Source organism: Oryzias latipes, chromosome 15, assembly GCF_053564925.1.
Source record: "Oryzias latipes strain Hd-rR chromosome 15, Olatipes_Hd-rR_3.1".
NCBI lineage: Eukaryota > Metazoa > Chordata > Actinopteri > Beloniformes > Adrianichthyidae > Oryzias > Oryzias latipes.
This window is the reverse complement of record NC_136251.1, coordinates 12,174,888-12,202,500: the sequence shown is the minus strand read 5'-3', so window position 1 is coordinate 12,202,500 and position 27,613 is coordinate 12,174,888. Positions and strand designations below refer to the sequence as shown.

General features: G+C 44.8%; 1 protein-coding gene across 1 annotated transcript in view; it reads left to right on the top strand.

The window, feature by feature from the left end:
* LOC101159770 (spectrin beta chain, non-erythrocytic 1) overlaps positions 1-27,613 on the top strand; it is a 122,255-nt gene that overhangs the window by 342 nt on the left and 94,300 nt on the right. The window lies entirely within an intron of this gene.

Sequence of the window (27,613 nt, the reverse complement as noted above, 5' to 3'; positions counted from 1 at the left end):
CTGAGCTTTTGTTGTTGTTGTTGTTGTTTGTGTTCTCTGCGGCTCTGTATCTTCTCCATCCTCTGAGCTCCTTTGTTTTTGGAGTTTCCCTCGCTGTGATGAAGACTGGGGCGAGGATGAAGGCGGTGCAGGCGTGGCCGCCTCTGTCCATGACCTCAGCTCTGGCGCAAAAACCTCTCATTTCTCGGGTTGTGGTCCTGCAGGCGGCTCCGTGGAGACCTTCTCGGTGGAGCTTCGTCTCCTCCACCTTGATGTTGTCTAAAAGCCTTTCAGGGGGGATTTTGGATTCTGGAGAACCGCTGCTCTTTGGTTCTGATCTGTTTGTGTGTGAAACATCTCTGCAGGTTCGTGGTGCGTTTTTGGACCTTTGAAAACAGATGATTGCAGACGTTTGTTCTCCAAATCCTGGAGAGTAATTATGTAACCAGATACAGTGGGATTGCTGCTTCTCCTCCTCTTCCTTCAGTACTTTTCCTTAATCTTCCTCCACTTTAGTGCCAGTTTCATTCCTCCTCTGCTCTCCTTCGGCTTTCTCCTTTACTTTTCCTCCTTGGGGTTCCCCCCCCCCCTCTTTTCTCTTTATCTCCTCCTGTGTTGCATCAGTGGGGAAACAATTGGCAACTTGTTGACGGGATCCTCCAGAATGTCGCAGTGGGCTGTTGCCTGGTTCCCCATCAGCCTGCAGTTCAACCAAAGACTAACCTCAAGTCTCACATGCATCAGAATGAGGTTACACAGCTTGAAAGGAGGACTCCTCGTGCAAAATTATTTTTGAAATAAAGCATTAAACATTCCTTCTGCTAAAGAAACTCATTTGTTTTGCTGGCAGGCAAAGTATCGGTTGTGCCTCCTGGACCGTTTTCTGATCCGCTGCTGGGACATTTTCTGCAACCTAACCGCTCACAGATGATCGATGATGCAAACACATATTTACAGCTTCCTGTTAAAAGCATAGCACCATTCTTTGCTCTGATTGGTCTAATGTGATGGTCTGAGGAGACCCCGCCCACCACAAGTCTCATCCAACTCATAAAAAGTTCAATCGGACACACAACTAGCAGATGACACCCCTTTTATCAAAAATTGTCAATGTGGGAAACTTTAAAAATTCCCAAAAAAGAGATTTAGAGACGCCTTTTTTTTTTTTTACATTTTCCTGATAACAGAGGACATTTATAAAGACTACTAGGCTTAAAATTGCATTTTTGAGTATTTCTTTATTCAAATCCAACACAAAAATATCAATTGAATAAAAGCTTATTTTTCTATTTAGAAAATACACTGGGTGGGTCACAAGTTCCCCGCCCTGCTCCACTCTGACGCAATATTGCTCGCCATTTTTGTTGTGCCGCTAATGTGGACCTGAGGAAGGGAGACATGCCAGGAGGAATGCGTGGGAGAGGGAAAGTAGGAGGTTGACCTGAGGAAAGACGGAAATGAGGAGGAGGAGGAGGAAGAAAAAGCATAACGGAACACCCAGAAAACACATTTACAGTTACTCCTCAAATTATCTTTTTTTTTTTCCACAATCCAAACATGTGAGAACCAGAATAACCCTAGAACCACGGCTCTTTGAATGCGAGGGTAACTGTTTTATATACCCTACATACACACACCTGTAACAGGTGATTTTAGTTGCCTTCCTTTGAATGGAAACAAGCAGTTTGGTCAACTTTCTTGCATCAACTATAGCCTATTCCATCTTGTTCAAAACCCGGCACTTTAGCAAATAAAAAAACAGTGTAAATTAATTGTTTACCTATGAGACGCTCTGGTTGGTTTTGAAAAAAAGTACTGGATGGATCCAAATCCAACAGGCTTAAACTTTGTAGTCTTTCCTGTTCTGTTTCCTTCACCAATCAGGAATGTTCAGGTGAATCCACCCAGTTGTCCTAAAAACAGAAAGACTGAGTGAACGCAGTTTCATGAAAAACAAATCATGGGAAGGTTGTTTCTGTCAGAAGGAGGAGGACTGGAGGGATGATGGAGTGACCACAGGAGGTGAAGGAGGAGGACACTACTTCAATTTATGGGCTGTAAACTAAACCAGGAAAGGTGGAGGAATGTTCTGGAGAATGTCCCCGCTGATAGTACAACAGTGAGAGAAGGAAAAGGTTTTCCCAAAGGGGAGGAGTTGGTTAACTATAGACGGTGGTTATCACCAGCATCCCAAGACCCTGCCCCCTTAAGTGTGTACAGCAGACGTTTCAGATTACTATGATGATATGTCACCTACAGACTGTCACAGGTTTAGAGACTAAAATGAACTGCTTGTCCCAAGAAAAACACTTAAATGAAAGGCAAGATGTCGGTCATTTCTTATCTTCAAGATATTTTTACCAGCCAGCAGTGAATGCAGTTTATTTTTGACAAACAAACACAGCTCTGGATATTTTCTTCACAAATCCAAAACAGCTTTCACAAATGAGCAAATTTAGTAAGAAAACGGTCTGTTTTACACTAGATTTTATGAACCATTTTAATTTTAGAATCGATTTCCTGCTTAACTTTTCCCTTAAAACGTTAGGGGAAACGGGAAAAAGGAAAAAATTAATATGCCAACTTGAAGCTTGTGCAGCCCGTTCCTTGAAGTCTGAATTTAACTGACCCGTGGTCATAAATGCTTAGAGACCACTCTGCAAAACGCCATCAAAAAGGACAATAATATGCATAAACCAGTTAAGTAGAGAAGCATAAGAGGCAGGTTAAGATGAGGTTTAACCCTGTAAAACAGGTGACAGCTAAATAAACATATGCTCTTTGAATTTCCATAACTCTTCAAGAATTTTATGCAATCAATGTCATTCCAATGGATTCTGATGCTGAAAAAAGTGGCTTTGCATTGATAATGTCAACCATTGGAAAATGGTGCCAAACTACGTTTCTCTGTGTCAGATACCGTCCTATTTATGTCGATTGGGTAAATACTTTAGTTCTGGAAAGTGTAGCATCAGTTAACCTAGTAGTCCAATGAAGTGTGCATGTTTAACCCTTGTGCTATCCTATGGGGTCCAGATGACCCCACCCTTACATTGAGTGTTATTCCTACCATGACAAAGGTGGATAAAGGTGGAAAGATTTCATGTAATCCATGGACACCAGTGAAGATCACAAATCATTGAAGAAAAAAGGTTCAGCGCACTGTTTAGTGGGTCTACATGACCCAACTCCCAATGTTAAAGTGTCTAGGATAACACAAGGGTTAATGGAGTACGGTAGTCTATCCAAGAGGACGGCATGGAAAATTATCACTTGGATCCAGGAGGATCAGGGCGGTGGTTCACAGTCAGGTGCTCTAAAGAGGTGGTGATCCTATCTGTGGAGTTTCTGTGCTGTGGATCAGACAAAAACTCAACCAATTGTTCAGAAAGGTTATTTTGAGACGGCTAAGAGTGAAGTCGAGCTGTAGCAACTTTTTGAAATTGACAATCAGCAAAGCAGTCCTTGTTATGTAAAGGTGATTTTTTTTAAATTTTTTATTTTTGAATAGATTTCTTTGTGGAAAGCTTGTCCAGTTTCTTAAAAAGCAGCTCAAGTTGCTGACCCTTGACATACAAGATTGTAAGTGTAATTCCATTAGACACGTTTGCAATACTTTGTGGAATGTGGTTTGCACAGCATTGTTTCTTTTCTTTCAATACACCATCGGTCCGGTAAGGTTACCATGGCAGCTTTGTGTGAAAACTGTGGAAATTGATTTAGAATGATTACGTTCTCACCATGTCTTCCAGTTTTTGTAAAACTTTGTAAACATTTAGTCACATTTAATTATTTTTTTAAATGTTTTTTAGGTTAATGTACCAGAGCTTTGAAAATTGCCTGTGACTGTTCATAAATATTTCAGCAATTTTTCCCTCAAAATGTGCAGAAATGCTGCCGTTACTCATTTGATGAATAAAACATGTGAAAACTGTTTTAGATGATTAATTTGCTGCAACAAACTCTTTTAATTCACATTTTTCATACAAGCAGCTTTTTGCTTGTTTTTGCTGGTTTGGACGGGAACCAACACGAGGAAAAACAACCTTTTTCTGCCTTTACTGTGCAAGTCTGCATGTGGCTAAAGTTTGATCTTGTGGTTCTTTCTAAATGACCTATTGAATAAAGCTTTCACTGAAATCTATAGTTTATGTTTGCAAATATCTATTTATAACTTATCAATGGAGTGTCAAATTTCTTTTATCATAAGCAGGTTGATGATCATTTAATTCTGAGCTTCAGGCAAAAAAACTGGCATCTTTACTGTCAAAGTCGGTAAATCGAAGAGTCTGAAAGAGAAATTAATGAGGATCTATGTGACTGTTGTATAACTGCCCTTCAAACATGTTTATAAGCTCAACATGAAGACCTTGATTTCTTCTTGATTAAGAGGAAAGTCAGAGTGTGAGCCCAAAAGGAATTTACTGTTGTTTACTCAGGCTGGCACTAATTCCCATTTCTTCATTCCTTCTCCTATCGAGAGACTGAAGGCTGGCTGATAAGAACTTTCTTCTTATTAGACTGTTTTTGGCAGGTTATTGACATAATTACCGGGCTTTTTGCTGGCATGTTAAAGCTGTGATTCATTCTCTAGTTTCTATACATACTTCTTTTGTCAATTATTTCATTGTGCAAACAGTATATTGCAAAAATGTTATGTTATAAATTTAACTTTAACTTAGTTAGAATTTGGGTTTTAGTGCAAGTAGACTATATTTTTACAGATTCCAGATAGTTGATATTAAAGGATTTGTGTTTACACAAGTCAAAGGTGGATATGGTATACCTCAGGGTTCTAGACTTGGAGCCTTTTTGTTGTACTGGTTTTTTCAAGTCAAATTTTCTATAAGTTTGTCATGATCATCTACCATGACTCATCTGTCCAACAATTTGTAGAATCTACAAACATGTCTTTGACAATTAAATGTCTGTGTTACTCAGTATCTTCTTTGTTTAAAATCTCAAAACCAAAGTAATTACGTGTGACCCTAAGAAATTTTAGTTTTTTCTTCAAAAATCTTGTCAATTTCATTGCCGAATTACATGATGATGTATAAGACTCTTGTAGGGTTGGTCAGAGTCCATACTTGTGTTTAATGCATTTAACACTTATTCACATTTTACCCCTGCAAATAAATGAGAAATTGTGAGCCCCCCCCCCCCAAACTGATTGTGGAATTTAATTTTTAAAGCTTTGCTAGTGTTGAATGAATACCTGACCCTGTCCCAACACACCACCCATCCTTTCTTTACACTTGTAGGGTTAATACTGTATAACCATGGGGTCCATGACCAGTGTGGTCTTTTACCAGTTTTTTTATTTAAACCCAACCCTGACATTTGGAAAAAGTCTCTGGAAGAAGTTTTCCCTGTTTGGCTCAATTCTTCTGCAACATTTGAAAAAGAGTTAAAAAAGCACGAGTTTGTCATTTATCTTCAGAAGGACCTAATTCAATTAATTTCCCACAATGCCAAAGGTTTCTTTGAGACAAACACACATTCCTGAAATGAAACGTTGACTGTGAGGCCTTCAGATGTGGTCAGCCTTCACATTGTCATCTGCAGTGATGTTGTCTGTCTCTGACTTTGAAATGATGAAATCTAGTTGGAGCTTCCAAAGCTCTTCAGTGTCTTCCAGTCTGCCTGAAGTTGCAAGAGGTTACTGGAATCTTAGTGAAACAAAACACACTATTTCAGTTATGGATGCAGTTGTGTTTTCTGGATCTACAAACACATGGGCATTGTGCTCACTCCCTGAGGCGCCGCTGGAACATCAAGGGTGTGGTCACCAGGGAAACCTTGACAGGAAATGAGTGATTTGTGGAAACTGGGACGCTGCCTCAGAGTTGGAGGTCATCTATTCTCTGACGATCTGAGCTGCATCCCAGTCAGACGAGAGGAGGATGCAGAACAGAGATGAAAGAGGAGAAGCATATGAGGAGGATAAAGTGTGAGTGTCAGGACTGCGGTAAGGTGTTTGTCACTGAGACCCAGCTGTAGAAACAGTCCAGACTCTTGGTGCCTCGCTGTAGACGACACAAGATGACAGAGAATGCAGATAGAGTGGTGAGAAGCAGGAAAGAAACACTTTTCTCCTCTTTAACTTCCTCTAAAAACACTTGTGCTGTATTCACACTGAATGCATTTTTTTTGACAGTTGTCCAAAAGTTTGTTCATAGACTTGACGGTCCTGATGTGTGTGTTAGCTCCTGCTAACTTATCCTTAACATTATGGATGATGTTGCGAGAGTAGCTTGGGTTGTTTTGAATAGCTCTACAAAGACATCCCCAAGTAGGTCACCACATCTGGGTTCATGAGATCTTTCAGAGACTCCCCCAGTACGGTGAGCTTCACCGTCTACTGCAGGAGCTGCATCTGAATGACTGACGCCATCAGTGCCATTTCTGTCTCTCTGTTTGACAACTTCCTGTCCTGCATTAGTCCAAATATGGAAAATAACATTTAAAGTTTTTCCTCCAGGTTGGTTTTAACCTTCAGTCACTGGTCACATCATCAACACATCACTACCAAGGAGCTCTTAATTGTTTGAGGCTTCGCCAAAGTTCAGATATTTGAACTGTGGAACCATCGCACCAGTGCCCAAAATGCACTAGGCGTGACTCAGGATGTGTAATTATGTCTGTACATTGACGTAACATCGAAAACGGACGACCCCTGACATGTAAATCACTTCCAGTTTGAATGTGTTTTCAGCTCCTAGCACACCCGTTGATCTGTACCAGAGGCCATCTGGGCCCCAAAACATCTCTTTCAGTAGCTGCGATTGCCAGTTGCTGGCTGATCTTGCAGAGCTTTCCCACACCCCACCAGTTGTCGATGCTCAACGTATTTTTTTGAAAGGAACAAAAAATAAACAAAACCGAACATAAGCTAGGATTTAGGGGTTATCGTTAAGATCTCATGTAATTTTGTTATGTTTAGGTTAATAGTTTATCTACATAAACAACTGTTGCATCTGGTATTTCACAGGGATTTGACTTTTTACCTGCCTCTTTGCATCCTTCTTTAAGGTAAAATGATCAGAAGCCTAGATTTTAACTTCTACCAATTTGCTGATGACACCCAAATGTGTCCATATGACAAAACCTCCTTTTAATCCTGATCAGAACCCCTCCCTATACAATAGCTTTCTATGGCTGAGGACCCAAAGCTTCCTAAGTCATTTGGTGGGAATTCTGGCTCGATTCCCCTGTTGGGACAGTCTGGGTTAAGAATGAGGAACATTTTTATGTACTCAAAGTTGTGCTTATCTGTAAATTTGTAAAAGTATCTTTGATCCTTTTCTTCCCAGTTCCAACTTAGTCTTAGAAATCTGAACTATTTGTGCTTTTAGTGTTTTTTATTTTTAGTTTTATTCACTCATTCAGGCTTTCGGGAAAGATTTAGAGCTTCCCAGGAGATCCGCAAATGGTCTCTGGAATTTGAAATCACGTTCCCAGCTGCTTGATGGTTGGTATTTCCTCCTTTCCTCCTCCCCCTATAGTTGCTCTGAAGACAGAAAGCCTCACATCACTGCTGACCTCCACCCTTCTCATCTTCAGGGTGAAGCTGTAACCCAACCCCAATGACTTCATTCGTAGCTCTGTGATATTAAGCAGCTTTACACCCGAGTGTTCCTCCCTACAAATACCCGCCGACACGCTCGGCATTCTGGGAGTTGATTGTGATGACATTAGACGGGGTTGGGGGAGGGGTGTCCTTCACCGGTGCACATTCATGCGGCAGCTTCACATCTGTTGGTTTCTGTTTTCCAGAGCAGGAACTAACAGATCGATGCATTAGCCTGTGTTTATCACTGACAAATGATGGATTTTATTCTGGCAGGTCCATTAGCATCATGACTCATGAATGGGGGGTTAATGTAAATGTTTTTCTACATTTGTTTTGCTAAAGTTTCACTATTGTTGCTGTGGGTTTTTGTAAAAAAAACAAAAAACAATCTAATACAGCTTTCAGCTGTTTTTTTCCACTATGCAAAAAATACACAAAAACAGCAACTATGTACAAATTCTCAGATCATTGCTTGTGGTTTTTCGATCTGAAGGTTATAGTTCTGCTTGCACAAAAGTTTCAGGCTAGCAAACGGTAACCTTTTTGATGATGGAGGACATCAGGAAAATTGAGCTTTAATTACATTTCTGAGTATTTTTTACTCCGCTTGTTGGGAATCAGTTTGAAATACTGTTTGAAAAACATTGTTTTTTTGTCACGCAGAAAATGTCCAGGGCGCTCCATTCTGATTCATCCACTTGCAGACAGCGATCACAATGCAGCACTAACGCAGCTCTGAAGAACTTCCTTAGTGATAATTTCACAAATCCAACTGGTAGATACTTGTATAGCGCCTTTCTACCTTCCCCAAAGACCAAAAGCGCTTTACAGTCACAGTCCCATTCACCCGTTCACTGATGGCGGCTCCTCTGCCAAACACTAGAGCAGCGGTGTCAAACTCATTTTGGTTCGGGGGCAACATTCAGCCCGTCTGATCTCAAGTGGGCCGGACCATAACATAAAAGCAAAATAACAGCTTTATTTTTGTTTTTTTTACTCAATTTGAAAAAAGGCCTCAACCAACATGGTAGCCTAGCCTAATCACTTGGGGCCAATGGACCTCGAATAAAATTAATTTCAATAAAAAAAAGTTGGTCTGTTTAATTTTTAGACAGACTGAATATTTTACATCTGACACTGAAGCAATCCAGAAACTTTTCTTTATGGTAGGTCTTTGAACACTGTAACGTTTTGATGACATACAAATCATGGGGGTTTTGCATTCAGCTTTTGGTCATTAGGGTGTCGCTACTGATCATCCTCATAGCAAGATAACAGCGGTAAGGCTCATAGGGAACCAAAGTGCATCTTACCCAGGAACAGAGCTGTTAGGTTTCACTTTTGGCACATGCAGAGAGATTTCACCTGTTTTGCCTTTCCTTTGCTCCCCCTAGTGGCGGAATTGCGCATTTCGGTTATTTCTCTAAAAAATCATAACTTGCCACAGGAATGGACTAGAAACTTGCTTTCTTTTTTAACCATCCTTATAATTTTTACTCTTCATGTATGGGCCGGACTTAATGGGCCGTATGTTTGGCACCCCTGCACTAGAGGCAAGGTAGGGTTCAATGTCCAAGGACACTTTGACATCAAAGGCAAGGTGGGAATCGAATCCGCAATCTTCCGATCAACTGCCCTATCGCTGCCCCACAGCCGCGCCGTAGATGTACAGGAATAGATTCCTGTATTCCTCGGCTGAGCTGGTATGGGGCTCAAAGCTGTATGGCTGGATATCTCTAACATTGATTGGGATTTTTGTTGGTCCGGGAATGTTAGAGTTGGGGGTGTGAGGGGCTGTAAGCTAGCAGGAGAGCGTGAATCACAGCTTTAACACAAAAAACGTACTTATGTTGATGAACGTTTCAGCAGGCTGATGGTCAGTTGATGCCCTTGCAGGGACAATGGGCGGCCCGTGCAGCTGTACGGCGGGCGTCAGGCGTCCGGTGAGCGTTTGATTTTTCCGCCATCGTCACCTCAGTGGGGAACACGGAGCAAAAGCAACCCCGCCTTTCATCTCAGACGTTAAACTCTGAGAAACTGGTGGAAACTTCTTCCATCTGCGACCTTACCACAGTCTGACATTATTGCTTTGGGTTCCCTGGGGGGCGGTGTGGGGGCGGGGGGTTTCTCACAGAGCCTCAGTGTGCGTTTGTGTTCAGCAGCGTGTGTTCAACATTCTACACACAAACATCACACGGAGCGAGATTAAATCTAAAGCCCCACAATGCACTGCTGCAGGGCAGGGCACTGTCGGTGACTGGAAAGGGTTTGGCAGCCGGCCAGGGTCATTATGGGATGGATTGTGCGCAGTTTGTTTTATTTTTTGTCATAATTTGGACATCAGCTTTTTTAGCTTTTATGGTGAGAAAGTTGAGTTTGTTTGTTTTGACCAGTGAAGATGCAGAACCCAAAAGTAAAGCTAACAATAAATTCACGGTCTGTAAGATTCACTGTAATGCAGAGCAGCTGGGGCGGAGCCACAGAAACTCCAGACGATGTTTGAGTTTTGGGAGGACAGAAAGGTGGGACAAGTGCTGCAACACGTCAGAAAGTCTGTTGCTGATTGGACAGCGATAGGGCAGTTGATCATTGGACTTTATGCTGGCATTATATCACCATGGCAACAGTGCAGTGTTTGGACCAATTAGACCAGGGGTCGGGAACCTTTTTGGCCAAGAGAGCCATAAATGCCACATATTTTGAAATGTAATTTCGAAAGAGCCATACAATAATTTAGTGTCCCTTCCCCACACTGAGGCACGGAGACTTAACCTCTTTTAAAGTTCTTTATTCCGATTACTGCAGACCGCAACAAACGCCGTTCAATTAATTCAGCAACTCCTGAATCTCTCCCGCCGACACGAAAGCGCTTCTCCCAACTTTATATTCACCTGCTCCCGCTGCAGCCCTCCCATTTCCCTTATTCGGCCCATAGCTGAACCCCATTGTCCAAACTACCTAACAACAGGCTGAGCGACAGAACTGAGGGGCCAATCAGATCTCTGCTTGACGCGTTCAATGAACTCCAGAACTTTTAACGCGGCCCAACAGCCAAGTTAAACTCAGTCCGCGACAATATGTTTAAAACTAAATATACAAATGAATGTGTGCATTTGATTTAATTTCAACATTTTTAAAGTACAATAAGTCTGTGGATTCTTTTTTAATAACATTGTTATTCTGTTGCTAATAAATGATGAGTATTTCTCGTGGTAGTTTTGCTGATGGTCTAGTCTGGTTGATACATGGTGAGTTTCTGCTTCGTTCAGGCGTTGAGACTTTAAACGTGATCGTAGGTCTGAATGTTCTTTAGATGTGAGACAGACTGCTCACATGCAGACGGGGAGCCAAACACACACTCACACGCTGCAGTGAATGACGGGCAGCGGGTTTTAGGTTTTTACAATCCCTGCGCGATTCACCTGCTGCCTGTCCCCACAACCCCTCACCCCCACCCTCTGCTTTCTCCCTCACACATCCCGTCCTCGCATCTGCGCGCTCTTTCTCAGAGACGGGAGCGCGTAGTTTTATGCACGTCAATTCACAGGTTTCCAGCTGGTACAAACTCTGTGAAATAATAGATAATAGTAACTGATAGCGCTGGCGCAGATTTCTCTCTCTAAGCACCGCTACTACTGCGCGCCTCTGGCATCGCATCGCGCCCGAGAAGGACTGGTCTAATGAAAAAAAAAAACTATAATTAAAGATTTGTCTGCGAGCCACATGTGACCATCAAAAGAGCCATATATGGCTCGCGAGCCATAGGTTCCCGACCCCTGAATTAGACCTTCAAAATAAAAGTTACTACTTGTGGTTTTCATGTAAAAGGTTCTGTGGATCAGATTGCACATTTTTGAAAAACCTTATTGTAATTTAAAAACATCAGAGCTGCTCTTTTTAGTGCTGTGACCTCCAGACAGCAGCTGAGTGTTGTTACTTTTGTTATTGTTGATTCACCATCAACCAGCCTGAAAAGGAAAAGACTCTTTGAATAAATCCAACCAAAAAAATCATCTTTCAATTCAAACTAATGTAGACATTTTAAAAGGTGGGATTGATTTTTTTCTATTGAGGTTTTTATTTTTTATTTTTTTTTATTTATTTATTTATTTATTTTTTTTTTAAACTTGTCCTGTCCAACAGCTAGGCAAACAGATGAGAGCTGAGGGCCTCTTGTGTTGGACATATTTTATTTTAACAAGAGGGGTTATTCATCTTCAGACAAACCAAAGGTATGTCTGAATAAACTTCTTTCTCTTTCGGCTTTTCCCATCAGGGATCGCCACAGCGAATCATCCTTTTCCACCTCGCTCTATCATGAACATCTTCTACCCTAACATTAGCCAACTTCATGTCCTCTGTTAAGACATCCATGTATCTCCTCTTTGGCCGTCCTCTTGCCCTCCTGCCAGGCAGCTCCATCTCCAACATCCTTCTACCAATATATCCACTATCCCTCCTCTGAACGTGTCCAAACCATCTCAGTCTGGCTTCTCTGACTTTGTCGCTAACACAGGCAACATGAGCCGTCCCTCTGATGTACTCGTTCCTTATCCTGTCTAACCTGGTCACTCCTAAGGAGAACCTCAACATCTTAATCTCTGCTACCTCCATCTCAGCCTCTTGTCTCTGTCTCACTGCTACTGTCTCTAACCCATAGAGCAGAGCTGGTCTCACCACTGTCTTGTACACCTTTCCTTTGAGTCTTGCTGGCACTCTTCTGTCACACAACACTCCTGACACTTTCCTCCACCCGCTCCAACCTGCCTGCACTCGCCTCTTCACCTCTTTTCCACACTCCCCATCACACTGAACTGTTGACCCCAAGTACTTAAACTCCTGCACCTTCTTCACCTCAGCCCCCTGTAACCTAACGCTTCTACCTTGATCCCTCTCGTTCAGACACATGTATTCTGTCTTACTACGACTGACCTTCATGCCTCTTCTTTGCAGAGCAAACCTCCACCTCTCTAGCTGTTCCTCCACCTGCTCTCTACTCTCACTGCAAATTACAATGTCATCCGCAAACATCATTGTCCAGGGAGATTCCTGTCTTACCTCGTCTGTCATCCTGTCCATCAGCATAGCAAACAAAAAAGGACTCAAAGCTGATCCTTGGTGTAGTCCCACCTCCACCTTGAACTCCTCTGTCTGACCTACAGCACATCTCACCACCGTCATACTTCTCTCATACATGTCCTGAACTACTCTGACATACTTCTCTGCCACTCCAGACGACCTCATACAGTACCACAGCTCCTCCCTCGGCACCCTGTCATACGCCTTCTCTAAATCTACGAACACACAATGCAGCTCCTTCTGACCTTCTTTGTACTTTTCCATCAACATTCTCAAAGCAAAAATGGCATCAGTGGTGCTCTTACGGGGCATGAAACCATACTGCTGCTCACAAATCTCCACCTCTTTCCTAAGCCTGGCTTCCACTACTCTTTCCCACAGCTTCATTGTGTGGCTCATCAACTTTATTCCTCTATAGTTGCTGCAGTTCTGCGTGTCACCCTTGTTCTTAAAGATCGGAACCAGAACGCTTCTCCTCCATTCCTCAGGCATCTTCTCACTCTCTAGAATCCTATTGAAAAAACACGTTAGAAATTCCACTGCTGTCTCTCCTAAGCACTTCCATACCTCCACAGGTACGTCATCAGGACCAACGGCCTTTCCGCTCTTCATCCTTTTCAGAGCCTTCCTAACCTCCTCCTTTCCAATCTCTGCTACTTCCTGCTCCACAACAACCACATCTTCCTCCCTTCTTTCCCTGTCATTTTCCACGTTCATCAGCTCCTCAAAATACTCCTTCCATCTTTTCTGTACACTCTCCTGGGTTGTTAGCACCTTTCCGTCTCTGTCCTTAATCACCCTTATCTGTTGCACGTCCTTCCCATCTCTGTCTCTCTGTCTGGCTAGCCTGAACAAGTCCTTTTCTCCTTCCTTTGTGTCTAACCTGTCATATAGCTCATCGTAAGCTTTCTGTTTGGCCTTTGCCACCTCTCTCTTCACTCTACGCTGCGCTTCCTTGTACTCCTGTCTACCTTCCTCAGTCCTTTCTACATCCCACTTCCTTTTAGCCAACCTCTTCCTCTGGACGCATTCCTGTACTTCCTCATTCCACCACCAAGTCTCTTTACCGTCTTTCCTCTTTCCAGATGACACACCTAGCACTTTCCTACCTGTTTCCCTGATAATCTCTGCTGTAGTTTCCCAGTCATCTGGAAGCTCATCCTGACCACCCAGGACCTGTCTCAACTTCTGCCTAAATTCCTCACAAGTTTCTTCATTCTGTAGCTTCCACCACTTGGTCTTCTTTTCTGTTTTCCCTCTCTTCTTCTTCCTGACCTCCAGAGTCATCTTACACACCACCATGCGGTGCTGTCTGGCTACACTCTCTCCTACCACCACTTTGCAGTCATTAACCTCTCTCAAATGACCTCGTCTACACAGGATGTAGTCCACCTGAGTACTCTTACCTCCACTTCTGTATGTCACTCTATGTTCCTCTCTCTTCTGGAAGTAAGTGTTGACTACAGCCATTTCCATCCTCTTCGCAAAGTCCACCACCATCTGTCCCTCCAGATTCCTTTCCTTCACACCAAACCTGCCCATCACCTCCTCATCACCTCTATTGCCCTCACCAACATGGCCATTAAAGTCTGCTCCAATAACAACTCTCTCTCCTCTGGGGATACCCTCTATGACCTCATCCAACTCACTCCAGAATCTCTCCTTCACTTCTAACTCACAGCCAACCTGTGGCGCATACCCACTGACTACATTCACCATCACCCCTTCAATTTCTAACTTTAGGCTCATCATCCTGTCTGAGACTCTTTTCACCTCTAGAACACTGTTTACAAACTCCCCCTTCAGAATCACACCTACCCCGTTTCTCTTCCTATCAACACCATGATAGAACAGTTTGTATCCTCCTCCAATACTACGTGCCTTGCTGCCCTTCCACCTTGTCTCCTGCACACACAGTACATCTACCTTCCTTCTCTCCATCATGTCTGCCAGCTCTCTGCCTTTCCCTGTCATTGTGCCAACGTTAAGAGTCCCTATTCTCAAACTTATGTTCCTGCCTTTTCCCTTCTCTCTCTGGCCATGGACCCTTCTGCCTCCCCTCTTTCTTCGACCAACAGTAGTCAAATTTCCACCGACACCCTGTAGGTTAACAGCATCGGTGGCGGTCGTTGTTAACCCGGGCCTCGACCGATCCGGTATGTCAAAAGTGTTGTGGATGATTCGCATGGTTATTTTGGCAATTTTTACGCCGGATGCCCTTCCTGACGCAACCCTCTCTATTTATCCGGGCTTGGGACCGGCACAGAGGCAACTGGCTTGCAACCCCTGTGGCTAGATTGAATAAACCCCTTTTGTAATTGAGGCCAAACTTTATTAATTTCAATCATGTTTGAAAATCTTTGGTGTTGGACCGGACGGAAAAGGAAAGAGGGGAAGAAGAGAGAGGGACGTTAGAGAGAGGGGGGGTAGGAGGGTGATAATAGGAGGGGAAGGGGGGTAAGACCATGAAGCAGCATAGAGCAGACAGGTTTACTGGTTGTTTATCGTTACGGTACGGTTCAAATGTAGTACAAAAAGGGCGGGGCCTGTTCACACACACTCAAATATTATCAACACACCTGCTAGCCGCAAAAATGTCCACATGTCAACATGCACACAAAACAGATAGTGTTCATGAACGCATACCTATGCCTTTAAACCAACTAGTGTGAAATCTTTCATTCATTCAATTATGCAAACTATTAGTGCAAAGGTGAGCTAACACCTGTGCTCAGGTGAGTGTTCTTCTAAAATGGATGGTGGAATGTGAAAAGAAGGAGGAGGAGCGCCCAGCCACCCCCACCCCCATACCCCCGCCGCAGCAGTAGCGGCAGCCGGAATTCCCCCAACGCCACACGGGAACAGGCAGGGAACAACCGCCCCCTGGGCGACCAAGACCGCCACCCAGGCCAGGGCCAGCAGGACCGCCGCGAGGCCCCCAGAGCCAGAGAGCAGGGAGGCGCAGAGGGAAAGAGAGCGCCGCCCCAGCCCAGCCAGGAAAGCAGCCCCCCGCCGCGCCGGAAGAGCCCAACGCAGGGCCCCACCGGAGAGGGACGCCCACAGCCCCAGACGAGCACCCCACCACCACCCAGGAGTTCCGGGCATCCCCCCGCCCCGACCCCAGGTACGAGCCAGGACCCCCCAAGGGAGACCCGCTCCGCACTCTAGGCAGCCACCCACCCGGCCCACGGTTGGTCCAGGTAGGAGCAAGGCAGGGGCCCGCCGCCCCCGCCCAGGAGGGGGGAACCCCGGGGAAAAAAGGGCGGCCCACAAGGGATGTTATAAATATGGCCCGACCAGGCTCGGCCATGTTGGAAGTTTGGCGGGGCCCAGCGCCCAGGGGCAAGGACCAGGACCCACCCCCCAGGGACACGAACACCCCCGGCTCAGGTGTAATATGAACCCCCCCACCGTGCGGAGAGAGCACCGCCAGGCCCAGGGAGCCGGCACCCAAGGGACACGGCCGCCATCGCCAAGGGGCCCGCACCCCCCACCACGGAAGGGGTAGGGGACAGATGGACCCAGGTCCCACCTTCCTTGTAAAATGTGTGTGCGTGTATGGGTGTTTGAGAGGGTGTTTGTGTGCATGTGTGTGTGTTTATGTTTGAATGTATATATTGAAGGGGGAGGGGTGTGTGTACTAAGGGGGGTGCAGTTAAAATTGGCGAGTAGGGCACTAAGGGGACATCTCCTGATTACTCACAGTGATGTCCCCTCACCCTCCACACCAAGGGGCCCTAAATGTCTAAGGTGCGGTTGAAATTGGCGGGTAGGGTGCCAGGAGGACATCTGCTGCTTGCTTGCAGTGATGTCCAAGCACCCCCCCTACCAAGGACCCTACATGTCTAAGGTGCAAATAAAACCGAAAGAGGGGGGGGCCCACTCCATACGGCAACCATAGGAGGGGGGCCACTCCCAAGTAGCCCCCCCCCAAGGCGCATCGCAGGCTAGACCCCCCCACCCCCTCACCCTAATATGAGGTTATATAAGGAAGGGGGTAAGTTGGGGACAGCTGGTAGACTGTCCCCCGGTGGTCAAACAGCCGTCCCCCAGCCCACCCCCAGCAAAGGGGCCAGGGCCACCCAGCCCAGGGGCCCACCCCCGGAGGCGCCGACACCCCAGGCCCGGCACCACCCACCCCACACAGAGAGAGAGGAGCCAGAAAGCGTCGCCCCCCCCCCCCCGGAGCAAGCCCAGGCCCCCACCCCCAGACGCCGGCCCTAGAAGAGCTCTGGTCAGGCCTCGACGGGACCGAGGAGGCCAACCGGCCGAGGCAACCACTGATTGCCTCAGCGGAGACCCCGACCCGCTAGCCCCCCCGACCCGTACTAATAATGGGCCCCCCCTCCCCCCCAGAACGCCCCCCCACAGGACAGGGCCGACAAGCCCCCCACCCCACCCCACCCCAGACCCCTCTATTAAGGTTTTTACATGTTCAGATACATTGAAACACATCAGATTTGATAGAGTTTCTGACTCTTCTACATTTGTGTTTCTGTATCTGGCCGTCCATAGGTGGGAGTAACAGGATTTTGGGTGTCTTTACTTCATTCCCTTAGTTTTATTTTCTGTGTGTAAAATAAATGCTGCAGTTTTTATACTGTTTTTTTTTAAACTAGCATCTCTGAAATAAATATTTCCTGAAAGAAACAGTTGGAAGTTGTTCTGGTGAAGAAGACGAGCGGCGGGTTGATCCAAACACATCTGGATGTGTGGGTCGCTGTCCCGCTTTGTTTGTGTACGTTTGACTGTGGCTGAACTCTGAAGACTGAGGGGGCCTGGGAGGTGAAGAAGAGGAGTGCAAAAGAGGGGGATGAGTTAGTGAAGGATGGGTGGAGCACATGGAGGAAAATCAGAGGGGAGACGGCTGTTCATGTAGAAAGACAAATGCTAAAATTATCCAGGAGGAGGAGGAGGAGGATACACTTTCCCTCCCTCCTCTGCTTCGATCTCTTTTGCTCTTATTCGGAACAGGCAGTTCTGCAGAGACGGTCTCCAGAGACTGGACCTCCACCCAGCTGTGCCCCCTCCCCTCATGTCCTGCTGTTTTCAAGACTTTGCCGGCTGCTGCAAATGTTCCCTCTGCAACTCTATGCCTTCATGGAGCGGGCGGGGAGTTTCCTTCAGCTAATGAGGAAAAAGCTGCAGTTTACAAGGAGTCTGGGTTTGACTTTACATTACAGAAGTCTGACGTGCAACCTGACTGGATTTGGAAATAGACCAGCAAAAAAGCATAGATGGCATCATTTTCTATGATTTTTCTGGTCAATTTCTGAATTAATATCTGGGATTTGATATAACTGATGAGGTTTTTTTCTTTTTTTTTGAAACCGCTTGAAATAAATAAATCATGAAAAAGATTCTCTCACAAATCATTCAGAACTAAAAGTTCCACACAAAAAACCTATCCAGACAAAGATGATTAAAAATCAGAAACCAAATGATATTATAAAAAAAAGTAGAAATCTTCTAGAAAAACCTTCAAAAAACGACAAGAAAAAAACATGAAATCAAACCAGGAAATGCTGCTGTGTATTAAAAAAAACAACAACAACAAATGTGAAAAACAGGTCAATAAATGGGGAAAAATACAAACAAAAATAATTTCCTCTAAAAAAATTAGCATAAAAATAATTATTAGCATCAATTAAATACAAAAACTTAAAACAATACATACGAAAACAATTATAAAACAAGTATAAAAATAAACAAGTAAATATAATAAAATATAATAAATATTGTTTGATATAATTGGTAATGGTCCAAAGTGAGATTTAATGGGGGGAAAAAACCTTTAGATCCGGTAAAGGCTAGAAATTACTTCTTTAAATTTTTTTTTTTTTAATGCAAGTATTGGAGGTGTGTGGAACGTTATTTTACCCATGAGGCCTCAGTGCTGACATGAGGTTTGAACAAGAATTTTGATTATTTGCTCAGAACGTTTGTTTAATTCCAGTTTTCACAGCAAAGAAAATCCAAACCAGCTAGAACAATGACATTCGCAAAAATATCCAGGTTAATTTACTTTTACTGTATTTTTTTTATAAACCGGTCTTTTTTATTTTATCATTAGCGCAAACCAGGGCTGCACAATATGAAAAAACTTGTGATTTGCGATATTAGAGATCAATATTGCGATGACGATATTTTGGGATGAACAAATAACAAAACTACCAAAAACATCATTTCCATGTGACCGCAACCGTTTAATCTAAATAAGAGTCGACATACCTTAAATTAGACTCCAAATGACCCTCGTTTATATTGGAGATGAACATCTAACATTAAAGGGCTCCATCTGATTGGTCAAATGCATACAGGGATTTCTTTCGCGAAATACTTCAAGTTTTCAAGTTGCCATAAGATTGTTTTAGCACATTTAAGGTAACCATTCATCACAATTTTCACCGACTTTTGCGATATGCGTATTGCACAGCTTGAAGTCGCGGTGACAATAAATTTAACGATTTATTGTGCAGGCCAAACACAAACATTTATCTTGATATTAATGACTTCAGAAGTACAAACCTGCTAACTCTGGCTCCTCCCCCTTGCACAAAATCACCATGGCAACAGCACAAACCTGAGGCAAGCTCTGTCAGGATGTTATGACGTTATTTTACACATTGTGAGGTGTAAAAAGTTAAAGAAGAGACAATAAAATCCTATTTACATATCAAAGTGTGAGTTCACTGCAATAGAAAATGAAAGTCAGGAGTTTTTTCAAGACTCATCTTTGGGGGGTTGGAGGGGTGTACAAACGTTTTAAAGGAGATTACTTAAAAATGAAGAGACGTCATGAACCCAATGCTGTTGCTGCTTGGAGGATTTTCTTCTAGACGGAGCGGCCACAACGAGACATGAAGAGTCCTCTTGACCTCTGCTGTTTATCTTGAGAGCTTTGTTGATCTCTGCTTCCTCCCCACATTCCTCCCCCCTCCCCCCACGTTCTCATTTAGCATCCTTTCTCATTTGGCGTTGCGTCGCTCTGGCTGACGGGTGGAGGTTTCATTCGAGTCTCGGTTGACTCGTCCTGCTCTGCTTCGTGTCACAGATTCTGCTTTGCTCTGATAGGCAGGGAAAAAGGAGGTTATCTGTTCCCACTGGAACCTCCCATCTCCTCCTCCCACTGCTGGTGCTGCTTTTTTGCATTAGACATAACCTCAAGGTTCGTCCTCTATTGGACAGTATTGTATTTTGTCTGGAGCAGCCCCCTATGCACGCACTCCTGCTCACAGTGGAATGTTGTTTCAGGTTTTTAGTCAAATCAGACCTGTAGAGCCCTGGATCAGCATTCCAGGTTGGTCTGGAGTTGATCAGATCTTCTGTCATGTGTTCATCACGGGACTCTGTCAGGAGAACTTGGACTTCCTGGTGGACTGTGTTGGGTTTATCGTAAAAGCAGATCTCATTTGGTTGGGCTTCCTTTGACACGATATTGTCGAGATGAAGCCGTCTGGATAATGTCAAACTTTTGTTCAACGGGAACCAACCATAAAAAGCAGGAAGAAAACCCAGTGCTAGTTTGCAGTCACTGACTATTAATGGTTCATCCCAATCTACACCTTCCTGCTTCTCCACGTCTGTAAGGGTGAAGTAGGTGAGCTGCAGGCACGTAGTACACAACCGTCCAAACTACGTTCAACGCTCTTCTAGCTTTCTTTTGCATCGTGCTCATGACCAGACGCAGTTTCCACTCGGTCAACAGTTTGCAGGCAAACACAGTAGCTTCAAAGAACACAAAAAAAGAAAAGAAGAGTCCAACTCTGATCATCATTTGATTTGTTTTCAAAGTGTTCCCAGTGGTCTCTTTATAATGATTTTGGTGTTTGTTTTTTAAAGCAAATTCAAAATCCTGTCAGTGTCTAGACCAGGGGTCGGCAACCTTTTTTACTCAAAGAGCCATTTGGGACCGCCCCTAATAAAAAAGAAAGCACCCGGAGCCACAACCCGTTTTGACATCATTATATATATTATGCATGTATATATTATTCAAAGGTGCTCATTACGTCGATCTTCAATGAGTGTAGGTCGCGGGCCAAAAAAGATTTAAATTTACATCTGAGCCGGGGGTGTCTGGTCCCTGGGGGGTGGGTTCTGGTCCTTGCTCCTGAGTGCTGGGCCCCGCCAAATTTCCAATTGTGGCCGAGCCTGGTCGGGCCATATTTATAACACCCCTTGTGGGCCCTCTTTTTTTCCCCGGGGTTCCCCCCTCCTGGGCGGGGGCGGCGGGCCCCCTGCCTCGCTCCTCCCTGGACCAACCGTGGGCCGGGCGGATGGTTGCCTGGAGTGCGGAGCGGGTCTCCCTTGGGGGGTCCTGGCTCGTACCTGGGGTTGGGGCGGGGGGATGCCCGGAACTCCTGGGTGGTGGTGGGGTGCTCGTTTGGGGCTGTGGGCGTCCTTCTCCGGTGGGGCTCTGCGTTGGGTTCTCCCGGCGCGGCGGGGGGGCTGCTCTCCTGGTTGGGCTGGGGCGGCGCTCTCTTTCCCTCCGTGCTTCCCTGGCCTCTGGCTCTGGGGGCCTTGCGGCGGCCCTGCTGGCCCTGGCCTGGGTGGTGGGCTTGGTCGCCCGGGCGGCGGTTGTTCCCTGCCGGTTCCCGTGTGGCGTTGGGGGGATTCCGGCTGCCGCTGCTGCTGCGGTGGGGGTCTTGGGGTGGGGATGGCTGGGCACTCTCCCTCCTTCTTTTCACGTTCCACCATCCATTTTAGAAGAACATAAAACCTCACCTGAGCACTGGTGTTAGCTCACCTTTGCACTAATAGCTTGCATGACTGAATGACTGAAATATTTCACACTAGTTGGTTATCAGGCATAAGTATGCGTGTGAACACTATCTGTTTTGTGTACATGTCGACAGGTGGACATTTTTGCAGCTAGCAGGTGTGTTTATAACATTTGAGTGTGTGTGTGGACAGGCCCCACCCTTTTTGTACTACATTTGAACCTTACCATAATGATTAACAACCAGTAAACTTGTTGCTGTATGCTGCTTCATGGTCTTGTCCCCCTTCCCCTCCTATTATCACCCCCTACCCCCCCCCTCTCTCTAGCGTCCCTCTCTCTTCTTCCCCTCTTTCCTTTTCCGTCCGGTCCAACACCAAAGATTTTCAGACATGATTGAAATTAATAAAGTTTGGCCTCAATTACAAAAGGGGTTTATTCAGACATACCTTTGGTTTGTCAGAAGATTAATAACCCCTCTTGTTAAAGCAAAATATGTCCAACACAAGAGGCCCTCAGCTCTCGTCTGTCTGCCCAGCTGTTGGACAGGACAAGTTAAAAAAAAAAAAAAAAAAAAAAAAAAAAGTACTTCTTTAAAATCCACCAAAGTCCTCACTGAGAAGTACGGGACTTGATTGACATGTATATTGGCCAATCGGACATTGTCTGAAGCATACGTCGCTGCAAATGCACATTATGTTCTTTAAAGGATGATACCACGTGTGGGAGGAGCTACTGGTTCTGGTCTGATCACTGCATGGAGCGATGTGTTTATCAATGCATGGTAGACACTGAGAATGTGGAGAGATCAGGTTTATTATTTTAAAGAGTTCTGCTTGATAATCATGTTTCCATGTTTGAGTTCATAAAATCATCCCAGAGAAGGTCTCTGCTTCAACTCCCGCAGGGAAAGCTGCATCTTAATCTGACGCCCGTGTTTCCATATCTGACAGAGTTTGAAGCCAAAGCCCCTCCTCCGCCTCTCTACCTGCTTTTCCTCTCTACCTGTTCACCTTGTCATATCCTCTGCAGCTGAGAGTTGGTTTCCCCCGCGCTCCTCAGTGTGTCCTACACAGAGAGCGCAAAATACGATAGTAGTCGGGTCGCTCCAGCGCCGCACAAGGATGAAAGAGCTGGACGCAGGTTATAGCGGGGATAGAGCGGGTTAAGCAAATGAATGGAAGAAGGCGGCCTGCTGAAGAAATATTCAATATTGTACACATTTTATTATTAGTCAGAACTATCTTTTATTTAGAAAAATCGTTTATTTTATCAGTCCAGTACGAAAAAAACCATCAACAAAAGCTGTGTTGGGCGGTTTTTGGCTGGGTCTGGCGGTTTTCAGATGACTTTTGGGCTGGAAACCTGTGACTTTATCTGGCAACGCTGGCGCGAACTCTGTCTGTCATCAGCGAGTTGGTCTCTGCCCCGCGGTACGTCAAGTTCCCGGCAGAAGATCGGAGTGTTTATTGGAGCCCCCCCGCGTGTCTCCTCCTGCTATCAGCTCTGCAGGTATCGCCCGATAAATACGAGCTCATTACGAAGCTGTTTTTTACGTGGCTCGCGCTTCGTACGGAGCCATCAGCGCCTTTGAAATGCCATGAAAAATGAACACACTAATAAAATTTAATTATTATAAAATACTCATTATTTTCCAAAGTCACAGGGAGCCACAACAGATGGATGAAAGAGCCAGCTCCGGAGCCATGGGTTGCCGACCCCTGGTCTAGGTCATAGTTTCTGCAGAGCAGCAGTAGTTTATCAGAAATTCACTGCTGAGTTTCCCATCATCCATCTGTTTACACTCTCTCCCCCTAGCTTACAGCCCCTCAAACACCCAACCTAACATTAGGGGTGCAACAAAGATGGCGATAAATATTGGAGCCGTACAGTTTAGATCCAGATTCCAGCTCAGACAAGGAAAACAAAGACGATCATGGATCTAGTCCTCTACAAGTGGATGCTTTAGAATCCTCAGAGCTTGTGGCCAGCTGATTGAAGCTTCTACGTCACTGCCACAGGCTTTTTTTAGACGAGATGTGTTCATTTCTGGAGAATGTCAAACTTTTGTTCAACAGGAACCAACCATTAAAAAGGCAGGAACAAAACCCAGTGCTAGTTTGCAGTTTGTTTGAATTTTACAGAAATTTTAATAAAGAATTGCTCAGAAATGCATTTTTAAACTAAAATTTTCTTTACAAATGTCGTCCCTCAGAAAAAAAAAAACAACACACAAAAACGCCCTTTTTTGTCAAGAGCAAAAGAGGCGAGGGATGATGGCACAGAAGGGACCAAGGGCGTCATCTGCTGTAATATAAAGATGTCTTCAGTCAGACAGGCAAGACATAACACTATCTTCTCTACATTTAATGTTATGTCTGAACTGAAACAGACCAGAGTTTAATTGACATTTCAAGTCTACAAACAAACTTTGGTATGATGGCATGGTTGCGTTGCTCTGGAGCTGGTGCTGCAGAGTTATTAAACCAAAATTCATTTTCAGTCAGTAAAAAATGAGCAGATAAAAAATCTTAACTGGAGGAAAATCGGCAACAAAACAAATTCCTCCATGCATTGCAACAATGCCTCTATTTCCATTCTCGGTGAGGGTTAAACACCCTTTGAACTTTGGGTTTTCCAGATCTTTGGTTCATAGAAAGTCCGGGTTTTTCCGTTGGCTTCTCTTTCTCCAAAAGGTCGGGGATCCGTGGTAACGAGAAGAACTGACCTCCCCCCAATCTGTGAGCCTCTGCTTTGACAAATTGAAGCTTAACTTCATTAAAGTGACTCATTTTGGCTTCATGGAGCCGAGCCGCATTCCCGGGCCCTCCCCCCTGATCCAACACCGTCCCACAATCCTTCCATCTGTCTGCTCACAACCCACACTGGGGATAAAAAAGGAGGGAATATCGGAGCTGTGGATCAGAAGATCCGGCGCTTTATGCTGCAGCCATTTGGCGGCTACGCCTGGCGTTGGGGGCTGAAGTGTGTGGAAGATGTGACGCATGGTGAAAAGCTCGCACCAACCACAGATGATCTTTTCAACAAAAGCTCTCTGTGCGTCTTCTGCCGTTAAATTTAGCAGAGGCCTCCCGTCACGGCGGCAATAAACCAATTTGTTGGATCACATCAATAAATGATCCGGTAGGAAGGATTTTTGAAATATGCTGTCTTACAGATGACATTGGGTTGAAAGGGAACCAAATTGTGATGGTAAATTTCACCTTAAATGCATCACAAGGCTTTTTTTTTTCATATTTGTCTCTGAGATTTTCAGGGTAAGAGTCATTTCCTTCTTAGTTTCCGTTTTGGTGAATGTTGTTTGTGATTTTAGCAGATTTGCTGCAATTAAAAGCTGATGGGTTGCTACAGATTTGTTCAAATCCTTTTTTTTATGAAGCTGTCTTGTTTTTTTTTTTTGGAAAGTTTCTGCAGATGCATCAAGTCCTTTGGACTTCTCACTGCAGGGCTTCTGCAGCTCGCTGTGAGCGATCCATGAAGTGTGACATCACGTCCCCTGCAGCTCTGCGTTCAAAATTAAATCAAACTCCTCACAAATTTTCCAGGAAATCATTGAATTTGCTTTTGTCCTTGGAAAACTTGATGTTTTCCTGGAAGTCTTGTTAGCACAGAGCCTCGTGACAAACTGCTACAGATGAAGACGTCAGAGGTGTTTGTTCATCTGTAGAAGAAAAGGGAGAAGCGGCGTGAGCGCCCGGCCCGCTCATCTGTGTCCTCCGCCCGTCCGCCTGCGTGGTGGGGGGGGGCGGGCTGTTTGTTTGAACAGCAGGCGGGGAGGCTGCTTTTGGCTGCAGTTGCATAATGGCAGGAAAGCAGTGGGAGAGTCGGGAATGGCCGGTTCAGAGGAACCTGAAGACCTGACGTCCAGAGATCTGCTCCTCGTCACGTTGCTGAGGGCTCCAGACTCGGGGCAATAAATCCTGAAAGACAGGCCTAACAAAGTTTAGGGTTATAAACGCTACATTTGTTTCTGAAATAAGGCAACAAATGCACTTCAGGGAACAAAGTTGATTGTTTTCCAGCAGGTGTGGATAAAAAATGGGTTTCTGGGGTAAATTTTTATGACTTAAAACTTTTGATTTCTGACTCACACTTTTTCTAAATTACACTGTAGAAGAGACAACGTCAACACAAAAACATACAGAAATGAATGACACCGGAAAAAGAGGGGAAAATCTGGAACCAATTCACTTTATCTGATAATGTGAAATGAGAATTTAGATTCCATCTAGAAGCGGCTCCAGAACCAACCTGCACCTGAGAACTGAGAGAACCTTCTCCACTAAGTATTTTTCGAATGTCAACCTTTACTGTGACAAAAAAAAAAAAAAAAAAAATCACATACTGTGGGCGTGCCTCAATGCGTTTGACTCCGCCCACGTTGAGGCACGCCTCGGTCTGCAGACTGCAGCCAGGAGCTCCAATTCTTTAGAAGTTAGCCTCTGAGTTGCCCCCCCCCCCCCCCCCAACACAGTTTAACGCATTGAGACACGTCCACTGTATGTGATTTTTTTTTTTTTTTTGTCACAGTAAAGGTTGACATTCGAAAAATACTTACTTCCCATCACCCATCTGTTTAGAGGCCCTCCTGCTAGCTTACAGCCACTGACGGTTCAATTGCTGTCCTCTGACTCCAACGTGGCGACATCTGTACCGTGGAAAAATGGGGACTGATTTGGCTTCATTTTGCAGAAGCCAGAGGTAAGGCCCTTTCTATGGTGGACATCACAACCGCTCAGTCCAGTTCTATTATACAGTCAATGATTCAGCCCCTCGCACCCCCAACCTAACATTACCAATGCAATACAAATGGTGAGCAATGTTGGAGCAATAATGTTGACTGGTCGGGATTTTATGTGTTTTTAGTATTGTGAAGCACTTTAACATGTTAAAAAAACCCAAAACACAATCAATAAAAGTTGGTCTTTAAAAAAGTTTTTCCTTTTTTTGTGTTTTGATGAGATGTTCTTGTTTTCTCTGGACGGCTGAGGAGTCATGGCTGCTGTTGTCACATGAGCGCAGAGGTTCAGGTTTACAGCATCACCTCTGACTTATCGGTGTAAACACGCGGTCTCACGAGGAGCAGATGTTTTCAGGAGCTGCAGGCGTAGAGTCTGTCAGCTGGAAACTCTCAAACTTCCAGGAGTAACATGCAGTCAGCTGAGCTTCTCTGCAGCTTTCCAGGTGCTGAAGATCAGAGGCGTTGGCGCTCCTCAGGCGCTCTGAACGCTAAACTGCAGCTTTGTTGCACAATGGCTACAGGTTATAATTTGTGTTGCTACCGCAGACATGCAGGGGATGCTTTAAAACTCCATGTTGATGATGAAAATGATAAACTAGAATTGCAAACAGGTCTTCCTCATGATCTGCTTCTGGAACAGTTGAAAGATGGTTTTGAGCACAAAGCATGATGGGATATAGACAGGCACCGGTTCCTTGTCACTCTGCCGTCTCCTTGCTGCTGTGAGTCTGCAGCTTCACGCCGTCGCAGCAGCAGCCGCCGCCATCACCATCACTGATGTTTTAGGGGCGGCGTGAGTGTGCACGGCGTTATTCCCAGAACTTCATGACGGCTCGTACTTGGTTATTGAGGCTCAGCCTGGAGTCAGACGTCATATCGAGTCATGGTTTGTGTTTTCAGAGCCTGAGGCTGATGCAACACTCTGACATCCGCACTTCCTGACTTGTCTGATTGATGAAACGCACACAAGGAAAAAACGCTCTCAAGATGCTCGTTGATCATTAATAGATGCTTAAGAGGCAGTTTATTGAAATGGATCCTGAGCTGCATTTTTGTTTGTTTTTTTGCCGTTTGCAGAAGCGGTGCAGTGGATTTGAACCTGCATTTGTGCATGGAGCCCACATGCATGAGGAGACTAACATGAGCTGATCAATAATTTATCATTAGGCCATCAAAAATAAAATTGGAAACCCTGAATGTTTCTGAAGTCCTGGCGGCTTTGTTTAGGGAAACAAAATAATAAAGGTTAAAAAAAATTCACATAATTTTATTATTTGCAGAGTACAATAGATTTCAAATCCTTTAGATTTTCAAACTGGAAAACTCAGCAAAACAATAAATCCTGGTCCTATTGGAGCTTTAAATCAAGATTTAAAGACCAGGAAATGATTCTTGTCAATAAAGTTTTAAAAGATGGCGATGCAGCTGCAGGAGAAAGCTACGGGCTTTGCTCACTGTGACTGTTCTCCCACAGATTCCAGGTTTCTGCTCCTGACTGAAC